The sequence below is a fragment of the Hylaeus volcanicus genome, chromosome 5, assembly GCF_026283585.1.
Source record: "Hylaeus volcanicus isolate JK05 chromosome 5, UHH_iyHylVolc1.0_haploid, whole genome shotgun sequence".
NCBI classification, from domain to species: Eukaryota; Metazoa; Arthropoda; class Insecta; order Hymenoptera; family Colletidae; genus Hylaeus; species Hylaeus volcanicus.
Window position 1 is genome coordinate 12,287,702 of NC_071980.1, and position 19,429 is coordinate 12,307,130.

The following is a 19,429-nucleotide window of genomic DNA, read 5'->3' on the forward strand; positions in this document are numbered from 1 at the left end:
CCTCAAGCATCTACTAAGAATATTATTTTATTATTTACCAATGTCTAAGTCTAAAATAAAATAAAGCTCTATCTCAATTCTCCAAGCTTCTACCAAAAATTTTATTTTGTAAATTACCAATTTCTAGAGTTTAAATTCAAATCTCTTTTGTAATTCCTCAAGCATGTACTAAGAATATTATTTTATTATTCCCCAATTCCTACAGTCTAAAATAAAATAAAGCTCTCTCTTAATTCCTCAGGCTTCTACTACGAATGTTAATGCGTTATTCACCAATTCTTCCAGCCAAAACTGAAAGAAACTTCCGTCTTAACTCTCCTACCACATCCTAAAAATTGCTCCTTAAGTAACCTAATCATTATAATCATCAACAACCATAAAATCCTTTGAGAGTCCTAACCATCCAACACCCAAGAAGACGCCTAAATACTATACCCTAATGTAATCTAATTTATTCCGGCCATCTCTGCTAATTTATCATAACTCAGAGAATTTCAGTCGTCATACTATCGTACTATAAACATCTATTGCACCGAGGAAAGCGTCGTTTCGACCCCAACCGCGGGTTAATTAACATACTCAGGCATTGTGCTACATAAGAAGTAAAAAGCTGCGAGCACGAACTGTCCCGACGATTATCGGTTACACGGGAAAGGTTGTGCGATTGACTCCTGCCATTCCCAAACAGCAATTTCCCCGCGAAATATCACGCAAGTACGCTCGTACAAGGAAATATCCACAGAGAATTATACGCGCGGATTGATTGGCTGTAATTGGCGTTAAGACTCACGGTTTTCTTTGTACTCCAGGAAACCGGGACACTGGAAACTGCCACGGGTACCAACTCGTTGATCACGCTTCCTCCTCGTTGAAGTCTTCCTCTTCGTTCCACGCTTCGCAAGAATTTTCTTCCTAGCCACGAGAAATTTCGAGTTAGTACGTGGAAAGGATAAATTATTTCTTCTTTGGTTTGAATTAAGTCGAGATTGGACCACCAGAGAGTCTTGAATTAATACTAAGAAATTGTTAAGTTTATTATTTAGTGTTCATTGTATTTCTACCAAGACCAAGGATTTTTTTTTATAAATTACCAATTCCTAGAGTACTAAATTTAAATCTCTTTCGTAATTCCTCAAGCATCTACTAAGAATATTATTTTATTATTTACCAATGTCTAGAGTCTAAAATAAAATAAAGCTCTCTCTTAAATCTTCAGACTGCTACCAAGAATTTTATTTTGTAAATTAACAATTCCTAGAGACTAAATTCAAATATCTTTCGTAATTCCTCAAGCATCTACTAAGAATATTTTTTTATTATTTACCAATGTCTAGAGTCTACAATAAAATAAAGCTATATTTACATTTTGAGTAATTGTATTTAAGTTCTTCCTAGACGAATGAATTTTCTTCCTAGGCCCAAGAAATTTTCAGTCAATACATAGTAAGGTATAAATTATATTTTACTTAATTCACTTAGTTCACAAAGTCGAGTATTCGGTCGCCAGAGAGTATCGTATATTGTATTTACAGTAATATTACTAATTCGATTGCAGTAAGATTTGATTAAATAAAAAAATTCATGCAATCTCTCGATAATTTGTGTCAAAATAAAAATCGAAGATGTGGGGAAACCCCTTCAAGGTCTCGACGCAAAAAATAACATATTCCTCGGGAAATATAAATGATCTGAAAATTACCCAATCCCAGTCGTGGACCATCGACCAACCCACCAAGCATTGTAAGGTCACCTACTAAAAGCCTTAAAAAAAAAAAACCCGAAGAGGTCCAACGCCACAAGTTCGTGGCCGGAACCCCGTGCAGAGTTGGCTTGTTACTATTTCTGTTGGAAAGTGGGGAGGTGAGATGCTCGCGGTGGCCGTTTGTGACTGGAAATGGGAAAATCCTGGCATCCCTCAGGACCCTCTTCCCCGCTACCCCGACGGTTTCCTTATCGAGTGCTTACCCCCGGACGTCGCGCGCGAAGAATCCGCCCATTCGTTCTGACTCATCTGCGCCGCGAGCCGTAGGCGTGAAAGAGACAGAAACGCTCGAGGTGCTAAATCCTAGCGGCGACGAAGGAGATGTTACGTCGGACCGTTAGTTCGTGGTGAAAATGTTTGGCGCCCACGCTTCCTTCTGTTTCGTTCGACTGGTTGAACCGCGAGGGGGAGGGGAATTGGTGAGGATCCGCGGCCTCCTTTATTCCAGGCCTCTATTGTTCGCGTGCAAATCGGTTATTCGATTCGCGGCGGAACAGCATCTTGGTTTTGGATACTCGATGCTTTCGAATTTATGACATTACGCGTAGAAGTGAATTAATCAGTCAGCTGCGTTTGGAAACTATGTCCGTCGTGAGAAAATGGCAGTATTTGGTGTCACGACACACTGTATTCGTCTGTACGTGTATTAGCTTTTCCCAGAAGTACGTGGCATTTATTGTTCTGCAAGGGTTCTGCTATAAAAATGAATTATTTAAGTGTTATGGTAGAATGTAATCATCCTCTCTTTCTACAATCTTCTCTCACTTTTCAGTCACTATAAATAGTTTCACTATTAAATCATTTCTGTAGTTTACTTTTTCTTTTGTTAAATATAAATACAATTTGTGGCACGAACTTCTGGAACGACCTAATATGTCTCTTTTTGATCCATTATTTTAAAGCGCCACTTATTCTGTGTTTGACGCTCGGGTGCGCGCTCCAAAACGAGGAAACTGAATTTTATGTAATTATTACAGTAATTATTGCAACGTACGAAAAATATACGTGAAAAATCTCTTATTAATTGATATTTAGACATGAATGTTGATTACTGTTATTCCTTGTAACAGATTGCAATTAATACCAAAAGCTTAAATAAAGAAATTTAATTTATTTCATTTTATTTAACTTTATTGCCCTATTTTATCGGAATGCCGATAGGAAGGTCCGGAGTATAAACTATTTGTACCACGCTAGGAATATGAGCATGATGACATAAACAATAAAAATATAGAGAAAAGCGATCGATGCTTCTATAATGATGCATCGATGACCACCCTTAATCAATCCTATTTAGTTAGTCTTCCTTTACATACGTTTTCTTTTCCTCTTTTTTCTATTTTTGAATATAGCGAATAAAGCCAAACTACTCATATAATTGTATACTTAAAAAAGAAGAAAAATGCGACAGACTGCGTGTCAGCCACGAGGAGAAATTTTGAATACTGGAGGCAACGTCCCTATTGTTACCTGCTACCGGTCCTTGCGAAGAAATCTTTCACCGCGCAAACAAGCGCGTCTCCCGTGGCCCCCGATAACTAATTATTCTAATTACTTCCGGACGGAATAATTACAACGACCGGCCGCGAGACGTCAATTACGCGTCCATCGTCTACTCTTGCCTAGCGATACCATAAATCACTGTTTCCTAGATTCCATGCCACACCGTTGTTCCATGCTCCGAGCAGGACTAGTTTTCAGAGAGATTCTCCTTTCTCCCTCCCCCTCCAATCTCCCCCCTCTCAAATTGCGAGCATTGGACAATTTTTATGTTAAAAAGGACACCTTTCCTTTCCAGAAATAATCCCACAAAGTAGCTTGGAAATTGCTAAGCCTTTATGTTGAAAAATAAATTGTCGAAATAGAAAATCCAAGCTTGGAAATTTTAAATATATTTCTGTGTTAATAAGGACATTTGTTATTTTCAGAAATATTCCCACGAAGTTGCTTGGGAATTGCTAAGCCTTTATGTTGAAAAATAAATTGTCGAAATGGAAAATCCAAGCTTGGAAATTTTAAATATATTTCTATGTTAATAAGGACATTTTTTATTTTCAGAAATATTCCCACGAAGTTGTTTGGAAATTGCTAGGACTCGTAAAAGATAAATTGTCGAAATGCAAAATCCATGCTTGCAATTTTAAATACATTTCTATCTTAACAATGACATCTTTTATTTATCAGAAGCACTCCAATACAGTTGCTTCGAAATTGCAAGCTCTTTATGTCAAAAAATGAATGTTAATGCGCAATATTTATGCTTGGAATTAACACTAGAACTACAAACTCAATTTAATCCCCATACTACAAACATTCATTTCTAAAATCCCTCAATCACTAACAACGATGTCACCGCAATAGTTGGAATCAATTATTCCAATAGATAGTTAAATATAATAAATATTGACTCCTTGTACGTTTAGTATTAACTATTACGTCTCAAAAATTTTATTTTAACACGCTAACTGCCAAACAAATATTCTTTAAAGTTTCTACTAAAATGAAATATTATTTAAACTATTGGAGACTGCATTATCAGACATTTATCGTCGTATTTATTCTTGTAATTTCATCAAAATTCATGAATTTGGTTTAAATTCATTTCCTTTGATGCTTGACATTCGGAATTAATTTCGTTAGTTCTTCAGTGGAAAGCACTGTCACCCACATGTGGGTGACATGGCGATCAACGTGTTAGTCGTTTAACTTTTCCCTGTTAATCACTAACAATGACTTCACCACAATAGTAGGGATCAATTATTCTAATAAAGAGTTAAACATAATAAATATATGTTGACCCGTTGAACCTTTAGTGTTAACTATTACGTCTCCAAACTTTATTTAATCGTTCAACTTTTCCCTGTTACTCCAAATATGCATCCAAATAGGAATTTTTACCCATCTCTGCCTTCTCTCTCCTCCCTCTTCGTCGTTCCTTTCACGTGGAAACCACCCCCGACACAGTCGAAAACGTGGGCAGACGCGACGTGACTTTCGAGCGTCGTTTCGACTGCGCTAATTACCCTCGGCCTGGGAATAATGAATTGTTAGCGAGCCCCACCACGGCAATAAATATCGTTCCTACGTGCGAAACGATATTACGTACGCGCGCGTATTTAAGTGTACGTACGGGGGCCGATGCACACGTAACGATGTGCAGCTTTCTATCGGCTCGCTTATTATCGAAGATCGGACTCGCGTGCGATACAACGGAGCACGTGTGTGCACGTAAGGACGATAACGGGTGTCCCGATGCAACCGGAGGTCCTTTGGATGATGGAAGCCAGGCGGAAAGGTTTCTCGAGAGGGGATCTGAGGGGATTCTACCGTGAGAGGTCGATTTTCTTCGGCTGAACATAATGGTCGCTTTACAGAATTTATTTTAGGAAAATTGTGAAATTTATAAAATTGAGATTTTTTTTTTTTACTTGTTCAGGATGCTTTTGCAAGACAGAGAATATTTTTTTTTACGCAGAAAAAGTTAGCGACAGGGTTCGCATATTTAATTTATTGCTGTAAGAGGATGAAGTACTAGAGGCGGATATTTCCACGTGAGAACAGTCTTTGGGAATTTATTTTGAGAAGATGGTGGAATCGATTCAAATCACAATTTTTTTACTTGTTCAGGATGCTTTTGCAAGACAGAGAATATTTTTTTTACGTAGAAAAAGTTAGCGACAGGGTTCGTATATTTAATTTATTGCTGTAAGAGGATGAAGTACTAGAGGTGGATATTTCCACGTGAGAACAGTCTTTGGGAATTTATTTTGAAAAGATGGTGGAATCGATTCAAATCACAAATTTTTTTACTTGTTCAGCATGCTTTCGCAAGACAGAAAATATTTTTGTTTAGTCGATAACACCCAAGATTGAAGTAGGATAATAAATCAAAGTAGAGTTTTATGCTAGAGCTTAAGATAATCAAATTACTTTCAAGTCTGACGAAGTAACAATTTAATAAAAAGCAAATACTCAACGTCTCAAAAGGATCTAGACATATCCTTCGGTAAAAAAAAAACAAATTGAATTCCAAACAAATATCATTCTCCTGCAGTTGAGATCACCAGAGATATTTTGGGTTCCAGGCTGGGGCTACCCACCCTGTATGCCCCTAGAAAAATAGAAAATACAGTTGGCTCGGAGTCACTGGTGTCAGCTGTCCAACAGCCAAGGGTTAACCTTCATCCCTACCAGAAACTAGTATCATCCGTGATCGCATGCTTTCCAGTCCACTATCGGTACCATGCACGACGCGGATTCGTCCAGGACAAGGCTGGCTGGCGTTCTGCTTACGTTTTTCGCGGTGCTCCGAAGGTCTGAAGGTATTGACCGGTGGCCCTCTTGGTACAGCTCGGTACCAAGGCCCCCTGTAAGGCGTGCCGGGTATATGGCCATCCGTGCTGGCTGGCACCGACTATTGAACAAACTGACCAGTAGTCACGATATCCCACGAAACTTACCCTACCTGGGCCGCTACACCTGTTCTCGACTCACCCTGAGACATTACCATTTTATTGTCAAAGATGAAACACTTCTCACCTTAAGTCACCAGCGATTCTTACGTTTATTATTCTACGTGGATTAGACTTCGATAACTGCTAAGAATATTTTTTATTTGCCTGGTGGTAGTATCACAGTTCGAGGAAATGTCAAAAGTGGTCAAATTTAGGCTAATAAAAACGTGGCATACAAGTATGTACATACGAGTTTCGAAATAAAATACTGGGAATTAATGTTGATAAGCAACGCTGTAAGAGGAAGAGTTCTATCGTGGGATTTTCTCCACCCGAGAACTGACGTCTTTGAGAATTTATTTTAAAAAGACGGTGAAATCGATTCAACTGAAATTTTTATCATTCAATTAGGATGCTTTTCCACGACAGAAAATATTTTTATTATGTCGTACTTAACCGTATTACCAGTAATCGTATTACCAGTAGGTAATGACGTCGATATTCTAAATCCAATGCTATTAGTGGAAGAGGTACTAGCTATAGGGAAGAGATTTTTTCACCTGAGAATATTCATCTTTGCGAATTTATTTTAGGAAGAAGGCGAAAGTGATGCAATTGAAATTTTTATCACTCCTTTAGCATGCTTTCTCAAAGCAGAAAATATTTTGTTGAAGTCGAAACGATAAGTAATGGCCATGTTATTATTAATCCAATGCAATCAATAAGCAATTATTGCCTGTCAATCAGGCAATGTTTACAGGCACAGAGTGTACCCTGACAATTACACTTCAGGTTAGAAACAATCTAGAGACCAAAATCTAATAAAATATGTCCACATAAACATTATTAGATTATTCATTTAAAATTAAATACAAGAAATCAATGAATCTCTCCTTACAACGAAAATGACGTCGTGGCATGGTACCAGGACGCTAATAAATTACCCACGTAGAATCAATTACAAGAAATTAACGAACAAGACCAGGAAGAATATTGTTTCCTCCTAAACCGAAAATGACGTCAAAGGACTCGTTTACTCACTGTCCAGAAAATTTCGCGAAACCTGGGAAAGCCATCAGAGGGAGCCTGTTGCGTTTGTGTCGTCTTCATTAGGACCACCCCCCTCTGTCCCTTTTAATTTCCAACGTTTCACGAGCAACAGTCGCTTCACCAGCCAAAGATCTCTCCGACTCAAAGATCTCCCGTGACTTCAATCAGTTTTCGCGGAGTCGCTCTGAAAAGGATACTCGTCGTCTATACGTCGCGCTACTTAGCCCTCTAACTACCAACCAAAAGAGGACGTCCCCGCGGAAAGTCCCTTTTGTCCTCTCTATGGAACTGTGGGAGGATAAAGAGAAGAGGCACCGACAACGACGGCAGCTAACATAAGCTCAAAGATCATAAGACGCAGTTGTCCTCTCTACATACTAATAAGACTAACTGGGGCATACATAAAATGCTCCTCCAAGGAGGAGTTAAACGTGCTATGGTACCGCCATAGACAACTGAGCGAATGGAACTTGTACAATAACTCGTGACTGAGCCATTTAAGACAGGGGAAGCGAAACGAATCGTAAACGAAGAAATCACCGTGAAAGAAAGTTTAGAAATTGGGGTGCGTGCTGAAAGCGCTAGGTTATAAGCAGAATATTAATCTTAATGATTATTAATCGTATTGTAGCGATCTTAACAGTGTAGAATTCTAATTGCTCGAAAGATTTACCGACAGAGTGTTTCACATTACCATCAGAGCGATCTGCTTCATCGACTGAGCATTCTGCTTTACCGAGTCTTAACGTCGGACTACCCTACCTTACCAATTCTGTGATCTACATTACCGAGTCTTATCGATGGAGTACTCAACTTTACCATTCTGTTTTACCGAGTCTTATCGTCGGACTACCCTATCTTACCAATTCTGTGATCTACATTACCTAGTTTTATTGATGGAGTACTCAACCTTACCGATCAGATACCTTACATAACCAAACATTTGTAACGAAATAAGCGTTTTCTACAGATAGATTCCTACAGATGTTTGGCGTAGAATCATACATCGGGTAGAAAGAAGTTGCGCACCTCTGACAAGGACGACAGAGGTCACCAAAGGAAGATTCGTCTTTCCTGAAAGAGGAGCGCAATCCATGCGTGTGTCGTGTACGCGTCGTTCCAGTCCTCGCTGCTCGAGGACCAGGGTGATCCTTTCACAGGACAGAGGGGTTCGAAGCCGAGACGAAAGGACGAAGGAGGGAGAGAGGAACGCGACAGTTGCGCGAAAAAAGGGGTCCACCTCTCCTTCACGGATGTGAGCGGTGGAAAAAGGGTTCGTAAAAAAATGATCGGCCAGGATCTAAGATGTATGAAAAAAGATTTGTCCCCCACCACACCCCCCTTTCTTCTGAGCGGTCCTCACGGTATCCTTTCCCCGAGGGTAAGAACGCACGACGATCACGACGGGGGACGCTGGTTTTTGCAGCTGGTCCCATCCAGAATTACCGACGAAAAGGATTCGGGTGTTCATTCTTCTTCCCTGGACGAATAAGCTCCAAAGGACCTGCGTCCATGCGAGATGCATCTGACCTGCTCTCTTCCTACTCTCTTGGCTCCGATTCACGTTCGTAGGGTTCAACCGGGGGACTCCACTTATCGCTTCCTACGTGCAGCGAATTCTCTGCCCTTAGAATCGACTCTGGACATGCATCCCCTTTGTGCCCGTGTGATTTTTTTCCCTGTTATTGGGTGCACGGGTTTTTTTTCCTTATTGTCAGATTCCAGTTGACGATGCTTGGGAGGATTGATGGATGGACAGGTCCTTCTGTTAATTTTCCGGTGGTTTCTTTATTATTGAGCTGTTTGCTGCGGCGAGTCACGTGGGAATTAATGGCGGTGTATTACTATTACTGATTGTAACGACGTCTGAAGACGAAAATTTTAATTGTAGAATGAAAAGGAAGATTTTTGATTGCAGAATGAAGGTGAGAATTGAAACTGTGCAATGAAAACGAATGTTTGAATTGTGGAAGGAGGATAAAAAATTCCATTGTCGAATGGAAATGAATATGTTGACAATAAACTAAGTCTCTAGTTAACCGATAGCGAAAATTCTTTCATCGATCATTCCCGATTCGGCGAGTCTCCAGGCGCCATCTTACGCTCGTACCTTCGGGATCTCGTCGTTTTCAGTCGGTGCTCGGTCACCAGCCACTTCAACGACGAATATTTAATCGTCTTATTTTTCGGTAGCACGGCTCCGACGACTCCCGAGAGTCAGATCAATCCTATAAGCGGGGAAAATCATAAGCTCCGCGTTCTTTTCAACGGGGCCCGTCGAACGGCTGACAAAGAATCTTTAATCAAACGCGGATAAAAGACGCGCCGCGAAGATACTCTTTCACGGCGGGAAGAAGACGGAAAGGGATTCGAATCCGCCACCAGACGCAACCTCGCCGACGAATTTTCTGGGTCATCCCTTTTGTGCGCTTGTTTTCCGTGTTAACGGAAGACACTGGTCGCTGCGGGACTTGCATTTTATTCGAGTTACTGATTCGGGCGAATGTAGAGCTGAATTTGGACGTGCTTAGATGAGATTGCGTTTGTTAGGTGTGAGATTGTATTAGGAGAAGTTTAGCTTTTATTTCTTCGTAGTAATTAAATGTACAATAAAAATGAATGTCTGAAGTGTGAATTGGAAATGAAAATTTTCATTGTACAAAGAAAATGAATGCCTGAATTGTAAATTGGAAATTAACATTTTCACTGTACAAAGAAAATGAATGCCTGAATTGTGAATTGGAAATGAAAATTTTCATTGTACAAGGAAAATGAATGCCTAAATTGTGAATTGAAATTGAACATTTTCATTGTACAAAGAAAATAAATGTCTGAATTGTGAATTAGAAATTAATATTTTCATTGTACAAAGAAAATGAATGCCTAAATTGTGAATTGAAATTGAACATTTTCATTGTACAAAGAAAATAAATGTCTGAATTGTAAATTGAAAATGAAAATTTTCATTGTACAAAGGACATGAATGCCTAAATTGTGAATTGAAAATGAACATTTTCATTGTACAAAGAAAATGAATGTCTGAATTGTGAATTGAAAATGAAAATTTTCATTGTAAAAGGAAAATGAATGTCTGAATTGTGATTTGGAAATTAACATTTTTATAGTACAAAGAAAATTAATGCCTAAATTGCGAATTGGAAATCAAATTTTTCATTGTACAATGAAAATGAATATTTCAACAGTAAATTAAAAATGAATGTTGGGGATTGCAGACAGAAAGTGGAAGTTATGAAATTGGTGATTGTAACTGTATAGCATAATTGAATATTGCAATTGTAAACGAAGATTAAAATATTACTTGTTGAGTATACGATTCAGGTCGTGGATTTTGTTGAATGACCCAAGAATCACGAGCTGTTTATCCCTTATTTCTTGGTATTTTTCGTTTAGGTGAGAATTGCCCTTATTCGTGGGGATGCCTGGTTTGGAAAGGGGGCAGCTTAGGGAGGCAATGGAGTATCCAACAGGATTATATCATAGGGTCTAGCACGCCTTATAGGGGTCCTTGGTACCGAGTTGTACCAAGAGGGCCATCGGTCAATACCTTCAGACCTTCCGAGCGAAAAACACAAGCTGAATGTCAGCCAGCCTTGTTCTTAACGATGGTATAGTGAATTAGGATATACATGATTCTGAATAATTCTACAGTTGAAGCCATCATTTGATTTTTGGACTTCTGATACCGGTGTCTCCCTCAGAGATAAACAATCTTAAGTCACTTGTCTAATAATATATTAAAGGAATTTATTTAATCCTAAACCTATCAGACCAATTGTTAACAACAGTTTTAAACCAATTTTGAAAAACTATTGAAATAGAGGATCAATTCTATTGTCGAATCATTGTATTCATCCTCCTCTAATTACAAAGATACAGTATCTATGATCATTTTGCGTTCATTTCGACAGTTTCAATGTTAAAATATTCGTCATTCAAAATTTCGTCTCAACATAAGTCGTCTCCGAGCTATAGAAACAAACACCAACGATTACCAACTTAATTTTGACTCATGCCATTTTTCCAACTCGCGTGCTGAAGTCAGCTCTATTTAATTTATGTAAAATCGTTCATTGAAATATCCCAGGTGATGGAAAGGGATTCGAAACCCTCGCCAACGTATTTTCTGGGTCATCCCTTTTGTGTCTTGTTTTCCGCATTTACGAGAGACGCTCGCCAGGAGGATTCGTGTCCTGACGCGCGATCACCGTCTGGAAAGGGACAAAGTAGGGCCAAGGAAGCGTCCTACAGGATTATATCACACGGTCTAGCACGCACGGGGTCTCCTCGATTCGTTTTTGTGGTCCGACGAGGATCGTGAATCGTTCGCAAATTGCTCGGACAATTTTCTATGGCGACCTATCTTCCGTTCGATGGCGCACGGACCTAAAGACATCCGATGGGATTAGATGGCGCGCATGAACGCTGTCTGCGATTTCTTTTCTCGTCCCCGGGACCCTAAGACGCGTTTCCGCGGGCCTGGAATCTCGATAACCTTTCGAAACTTGGAAAGGTGGCGTGACAATCTCGAAGAGTTTTCAATGGAATTTTTGTCTGGGTCAAGAATGTCGAAATTTGTGATTATTCGGTACTTGTATATAATTTTACATGATACTGTACTTTTATTTCTCGTTTCTCCATGTATCACTTTTTTTATTCTTCAACGTGAGTGAAAACGAAGGCCTCCAGTAAGTGAAAATAAATAAATATCAAAATTGCAACCATATCGGTGAAAGCATGTTCTTGTACTGGTATTTTCTACAATTATACGTTATTGGTTTCAATGTTTATTCTTTCATAGTTTTTTTTATCTTCGCGACAAGTGCAGTAGCAACCATATCAATGATAGCGTATCTAAATTGCTAGCACTGTAGAGTGCAATTCTGAAGTGGAATCTAATGTATGGCGCCTAAGCCCTTTTCAATATAAATTTTTCCATCTTTTTTTTTCTATCACAACAAGTGCACTAGTAACCATATCGATGATAGTAAAAAGTATTTGAATTCCTAGCACAATGGAATGCAATTCAGAAGTGGAATCTAATTCATAGGGCAAAGTCCTCCGATAAAGGTGTCGATTGTTAACATCTAAGCCCCGAGGAAGAACCTGTGGCTTTCACGAATGGTAGTCTACAAAATTCACACGGCAGTCAAACACAGTGGCCGATAGCACACCGTCGTTACGATTACGAGCAAGACTGTAATCAGCCGTTCTGGCCGCTGAAATATCTTTCTTATCTTGGCGGTCCCGAGGTTGTCGCGGCAAATTGGACCTCGTTTCGACGTCATCTAGCAAACATCGCGCCAAACCCAGATAAAAGTTTCGAACGGATACTTAATAACCAACGATACTTGACCTTTATTCCGTGAAACGAAAATTGAAAATGTAGAACGAAAATGAGAGTGTAAATTGTACAAAGAAAATAGGGATGAACACTTTAACCGAGCAATGAAAATGAAAATCTAAATTGTACAACGAAAATGAATGTCTGGATTGTGAATTGGAAATGAACATTTTCATTGTACTAGGAAAATGAATGTCTGGATTCTGAATTGAAAATGAAAATTTTCATTGTACAAGAAAAATGAATGTTTCAATTGTGGATTGAAGTTGACTATTCTAATTGTCCAATAAAATTGCACTGAACTGTATTGCACAATAAAAATGACCGGGTTAGTTAAAGAACGGAAAATAAAGATTGCAATTGTTAAACAAAGATGAAAATTTTAGTTGCACAATGAAAATGTGAAGGTAAAAATTGAAATAGTACAATGCAGATGGAAATTAAAATCTACATTGTACGATGAAAATGAATATTACAATTACAAACTAAATGTCGGAAATTCTATAAATATTAATATTGTAATTGTATAATAAAAATGAAGATTGCAGTTGTAGAATGAAAGTGACAATTTAAATTGTACAACACAGATAAAAATTAAAATCTAAATTGTACACTGAAAATGAATATTACAATTACAAATTAAAGGTTGGCAATTCTATAAATATGAATACTGTAATCGTATAATAAAAATAAAGATAGCAGTTGTAGAATGAAAGTGACAATTAAAATCGCACAATGAAAATGAACGTTTCAATTGGAGAATAATATTTGAAGAATAAAAAAATGATTGGGAGTGTACTTCTGATGGCACGTGAACAGAATTCGCCCATCTCCGACTGGCTCCGAACGAAGGAGGCCGGAGACAGGGCGGTAAGGCGGGCAATAAATTAATTCCAGGCCGAAAAACCTCCGTCCGGGATTCGTTTGTCCGTGGTCACGCAGAAGGTGGCGTCGCCGCGGAGAGATGGAGCAAACAATTGTACAAATACCGCCGTATTTCATGATAACACATGTACAAACAGCCTTACGTAAAGCTGGCAATTACGATAAAACTGGACGGACGAGAAAAAACACGAGCGCACTTTTCGTGTACACACGCCCGAGGGCCCTCCACGTGGGGGAAGGGGTGAGGGACGCCAGGCGCGGCGACGACACCGTTCGGGGCGCACGTGTCATTTGGGTCATCGCTTTTTGGATGACTTGGAATTTTGTCTGAAGCGCCAAAGAAGCGTCGAAGATTCCGCGAGCTTTTTTGAGGAATGACTTTTTGGGGTGGGTGTCTTCAAAATTCGAAGCTTTCGGGTAATATGCTCTATAGAATTAATATAAGTATCGTAATAGTAGTAATTATAAACACTTTTGGGATGATTTGGAACTTTTTCGGAAGCGCCAAAGATCTACTGCATCAATGATTTTGCGGGCTTTTTTGTGGAAAAGATATATTCTTTGAGGTGGGTGTCTTCAAAATTCGAAGCTTTCCGGTAACACGCTTTATAGAATTAATATAAGAATCGTAATAGTAGTAATTATAAACGCTTTCGGGATGACCTGAAACTTTTTCTGAGACGTCACACATCTACTGTGTCGAAGATTCCGCGAGCTTTTTCGAGGAAAAGACATTCTTTGTGGTAGGTGTCTTGAAAACTCGAAGCTTTCCAACTATGGCAATATTCTCTGATAGTACTGAGATTATGCAACGAGGAACCTCTATAGAATTAATATAAGCACCGTAATAGAAGTAATTATAAACTACCTTAGGATTACAGTGGAAGTTACTGGATTACAGCCCCTATTATATTCACTGTACCGAATTAGGTGTAGCGCGAGAGTGTACATAAGGTTGCCTGTCGGGAGGTGCAGAAACAACCCTAACCCCAGCCTATAAAAAATTCTCTAGGCGTGTAACGCATTCAGTAGAGTGCAGGAGCGCGTTCTAAAGAACAGCTAATTTTCTGTTGCGATTTTTCTTCAAAGATTTCAACAGAATTGTTCTCGTCACAGAAAACGATGATATTTTCGGTAAAAAATAGTTCCAAGGGGTCGAAGTGAGTTTCGTTCGCGCGCGGAGAAATAGCGTTTGAAGATTCTTACGCGGAGCTACTGAAATATTACGTTCTTGGAATTTCATTCAAAGGAAAGACTTCACAGTCGAGCTACTTAGAAACGCATCAATTGTTAATTACATCGGAGAATGTTCAATTTTAAAACAATTTGTAATAAAGGGGGTCTAATGAATTATCAAATAACGTCTCCTGGCTCGAGAGGAGGAATACGAGGAATATGAGAAGACGAAACAGGTATTTCTTTAATGGGGGAAGGAAGCGGTTATTCCTTCAAGTGTCTCTTTTACAATTATTTTCATAGACTCGTGAAAATGTTATAGTGCATCTGAATAGTCGTGTACTTTCGATTATCGCTAGCTTTCCATCTTATAACTAATAGTTTAGGTTCAGACTTGGGCTGTTTTATATTAAATATTATGACGTGTTTCAAATATTGTTCGCTTACATCGTAAGTTTTGTGTTATAATAATAAATAGTATATCATAACTGTTGTTATTGTAAGTAAAATACTATAAATTAGGATATTATTATAACCTACCAAACCAGTCAATTTTAATTTCTCACGATTTGTGTGTCGCCCACATGTTTTTAATTTCACATACTTTGTTCAATTCGCGGCGCTTGACTACGCGACACTTATCAAAGATTCATTCTAATCTCACTTGTAATCGATTGCAGACCGTGTGAGCAGAAATTTTTTTGTATGGATTATTGTAATTATCCTATCTTTAACTGCATCAGGGTAATCTTGTTTAACACTAAAATTACCAAACAAGTCTATTTTACCCTTGTACTTCACATTTCTTAAAATCGATCGATTGTTAACGATGGTTTTACCTTAATATTTGGGGAGAAAATTTTGTAATAGAGCATAACTTTTATTGATAAATTATTTCATTCCTCTTCCCTTCGAATTACAAATATACATATGTATAATAAATATCCGTTAACCTCAGCAGTTTTAGTGCGAAAATAAATCGAAGTTTGCGAATAAACTACCAAAAACATCCCGATTTAATTTCCCCTCAACCCTCGAATTTACAAACAATTCCATCCACCCTAATAAAATATCCCATCCTAAAATATAACTTCTCCGACATCATGTATTCTTTTTCAATTAAATTTCCATTAATGGCACGTCTTCCCTAAGCTAAAAGCGCCACAAGGAAGAGTCTCCTCGCAACAGCCAATCGTGCCTTACTCGTGTTCAACCCCCAGGCGCCCCTGTGGTCGATCACCCTTCGTTCCCTCCAGTCCTTAGCCCAGGAAGCGTCCTGGAAACGCAGCCTGGCGCGCTCTGTCGTCGAAACACGGAAGCTGCACTTCGGGAGCATGCGCTGCCTCGTACGTCAGGCACCTGCCGTATCGATCGAGTCAGGGGACAAGGATAATGGCGAAAGGGGACGTCGTATCCCGGACGCGCGCGGACTGCACGCGTGTGAACGGGCCTACGAGCCCCGAGCTCCTGCGGCTAGGCAACCCAACTTACACGAGATTATGCGGAGCCAATAGCGTCGCAGGAGCGGCCGTCAAAGGCATATCGCGACGCGTGGTATGAGCCGAGTCTCTAAAAGGGGATTAGAGCTCCTCGTATTCTGGGATATGCGCCGACACACGCGACACATACACACACACACACAGGAGGTTTCCTCCAGCACATCCTCGCGTATTGCGCGCATATGCACGCCTATGAATATCGCTGCTTCGTACATATGCGGACCGAGGGGGCGTAGGGCGCCTATATGATCGCGTATATAGAGGTGGATCTGCGTAAACGGTGCGGGAAGTCTTGCTCTGCCCCGGGAACGGGATTCTCCGAGGTAGGACGACGGGTAGCCTGGCGAAGGATGCCATTCTTTTTTCCTGCGGGCACAAAGCGCGGATCGGAGTACTCCGCGACGGCTATTAAAATCCCAGGCGGATTCTTCGGAGGGAGAGATCCCGTGAAATCTGTGGGCTGCTAAGACGCTGCAGTCTTTGATTGAGGGACGTCAATAATTCAGACGTGGGCTGCGGGGACTTTCTTTGGATACGAAGATTTTAAGAGAGTAGAGGTCCTTAGGGCTACGAGCTTGACAAATGTTCAACTTTGGGTCACTCGTTCTGGCCCTAGTAGCCTCTGATACTCAATGACGCGTCAATAATTCATAGCCTGCAGGGATTTTCTTTGGACGCCGAGAGTTTAAGGGATTGGAGGTTTCAAAGTTTACGTTGGCAGAGAGTAGATAAATGTTTCTGATTCGATAAATGTTTAGTTTTGGGTCATTCGTTCAGGTCCTAGCAGCCTCTGATACCGATTGAGAAATTAATTCTCGGGTTGTGCAAGCTTCATATAGTAGAGTCTGTGATTGTAGGATGTGAATAATTCAGGTATAAAGACTTTCTTCGGATCCAGAGACTCGGAGGACCTAGGACAGCAACAGGACTGTGATACTAATGAAGGAATTAATTTCCTCACGGTGCAAGCTTCCTATTGTCTCTGGCAGTTCAATCTCGCCACATCTCCGTGGACAGTCCTCCAAAGACTGATCACTTTAGCGATCAAAGAGGGCCCCGCGGGCTCGTTCTCCACGATTACGGGAAGACGTAAACAGAGATCCCAAAGAGCGTCGCCGGACGTCGTTGGGAAATTCATTGTCCCTGTTTTCTTTAAACGGGGCATCGCGGGGAGAAAACTTCCTCGACGAAGTTCGCCGCGAACGAAAGTCCGCCCGTGAAGCGGAACTCGGCGCGGAACAGGGGCGGGCTTTCAAAGTCGTCGACTTTCACCGTCGCCAATTATCCCGTCCACTTTCGATTTTTCCGCTGGTTCGTAAACTCGTCCCAGGCCAGGCGCTTAATTTGAATAAATTTCTAAGCGAACCCGCCGCGCCTCGTCCTACTTCCGTGCCCCATACTCTCTCTCTCTTTCTCTTACGTCGTGGAACGTCCTCCACCCGTTGCACCCCTTTCTCGCACCCCTCCCCCCTCCATTACTCTCTTTCTTTCTCTCTCTCTCTCTCGGTGCCGTCGTAAATCGTGAGTTCACTTTCCACACTTTTCACCCAGTTGGCGCGACGCCAGCGCGCCCGCGAAAGGAGCGAGACGAGCGACGAAAAAAAAAAAGGTACGACGACGGTGGGGTGGAGTACGCGGAAGGAGCTGGCCGAGGAACTTCGTCTACGCCGCGAAACTTCCCCTTTAAGACGACGCGACAAGCGTCGAGACTTGGCCGCGCAATTATTCCCGAGCTCCTTTCTTCGCAGACCGGAAACCGGGGCAACGAATTAGCTTGGGACGAGTAAACGATTGGTGGGGAACGAGCAACCGATTGCGCTTCTGAGCCCTTTCAGCTGATGAATTTTGTGGATGTACTGCTTGGAGGAGGAGGATAGGTCAGGTGGGCTTGTTGGATTGAGTAACGTGAAAGTTCGAGTAAAATCATTGTTGAGAATTGGGGGATTTAACCCTTTCAGACAAAATTTAAAAATTAGAGACACGGATAGGTCAGGTGGGTTTGTTGGATTGAGTAACGTGAAAGTTCGAGTAAAATCATTTTTGAGAATTGAGGGATGATAACCCTTTCAGAGAAAATTAGAAAATTAGAGAATGTCCTTATCTGTGCACATGAAGAAAGACCAATTTTCCTCGAAAATTATACTATTGGGATGTTTCTTTTTATTTTTTCCGTTCTAATTTTAGTCCAAGTTAACCCTAAAAATTAAATTAGATTAGTACAAGGAAGAAAGAATAATTCGAGTCTGAAAGGGTTGTTTAAATTAGCGTGGTTAAGGCATATTTATCACACGCATCTATTTTTGTAGTTGGAGGAGGAGGAAGAGTAAAATAATTTATCGATCAAATTGATTCTCAATTAAAATAGTTGTACCTAAAAATTGAGGTACAACCATTAGTTTATTGGCTTTAACAAGTTGAAAGTTCATAGATAAAATTGACTGGCTTGGTAGGTTTAACAATGGTTTCAACGGCCAATTTCTGGGGACAACTACTATAATACAGAATCGATTCCATCGATAAATTATTTAACCTCGAGTAGTTTGAAGAAGTTTGAAGAGCACAGGTAAACTCGACAGTCTTGGAAGCTTTCGAGTTAACAATGATTTCACCAAAATTTTTGGGGACAATTACTATTGTGCGATACAGAATCAATTTAACCAACAAATATTTTGTCTTTCCTCCCCCTAATTACAAAAATACTTCTATGATAAGTTCTACAAATAAATAATTAACCTCGACTACCCCCACTCGCAATAAACAAAATTTCCCTTGTCGTCACCCTCGCCCCTAACGCGAAAATTTTAATGCAAGCAACCCAATAAAAATTCAGCACTCGAGAGGTCTTCAGTGTCCCAGCTGAAAAAATAACCAGTCGTGGACAAGGGAGCGTTCTAGGGCACGTGCGGCCAGGGTTGATAGGGGATAGGCAGGTCAGCCGGATGTCCAGTTCGTCGAGCGCTGGACCTGCGCGTTCGGCTCGTGCGAGGATCATATGGCAGAGCCCGAAAGCCGATTGGTGCAGCCAGTTACGTCGGGGCGTGTTCTAAGCCGGGTTTAGGGGCAGTTTACGCGCGGAACCACCCTCCTCATCTGACCATGGAGGGCGAGCGCGGCTTGACCTGCGGTCAGGTGCCTTGCGGGACGAGATTTCGTCGCGACGCCGTTTGGCGCGTGGCGAGGACCTGTCAGGTGACTGGAGATGCTTCTTTAACGCTTTCAGTGTCCAACAAGTTCTCTTGAA

The 19,429-nt window shown here is 40.5% G+C and overlaps 1 long non-coding RNA gene across 1 annotated transcript in view; it reads right to left on the reverse strand.

The window, feature by feature from the left end:
• LOC128876167 (uncharacterized) overlaps positions 1 to 19,429 on the reverse strand; it is an 84,251-nt gene that overhangs the window by 25,262 nt on the left and 39,560 nt on the right. Inside the window, exon 4 of the long non-coding RNA XR_008456959.1 lies at positions 791 to 912. This is a non-coding gene — a long non-coding RNA (uncharacterized LOC128876167). The remainder of the gene's footprint in view (positions 1 to 790; positions 913 to 19,429) is intronic.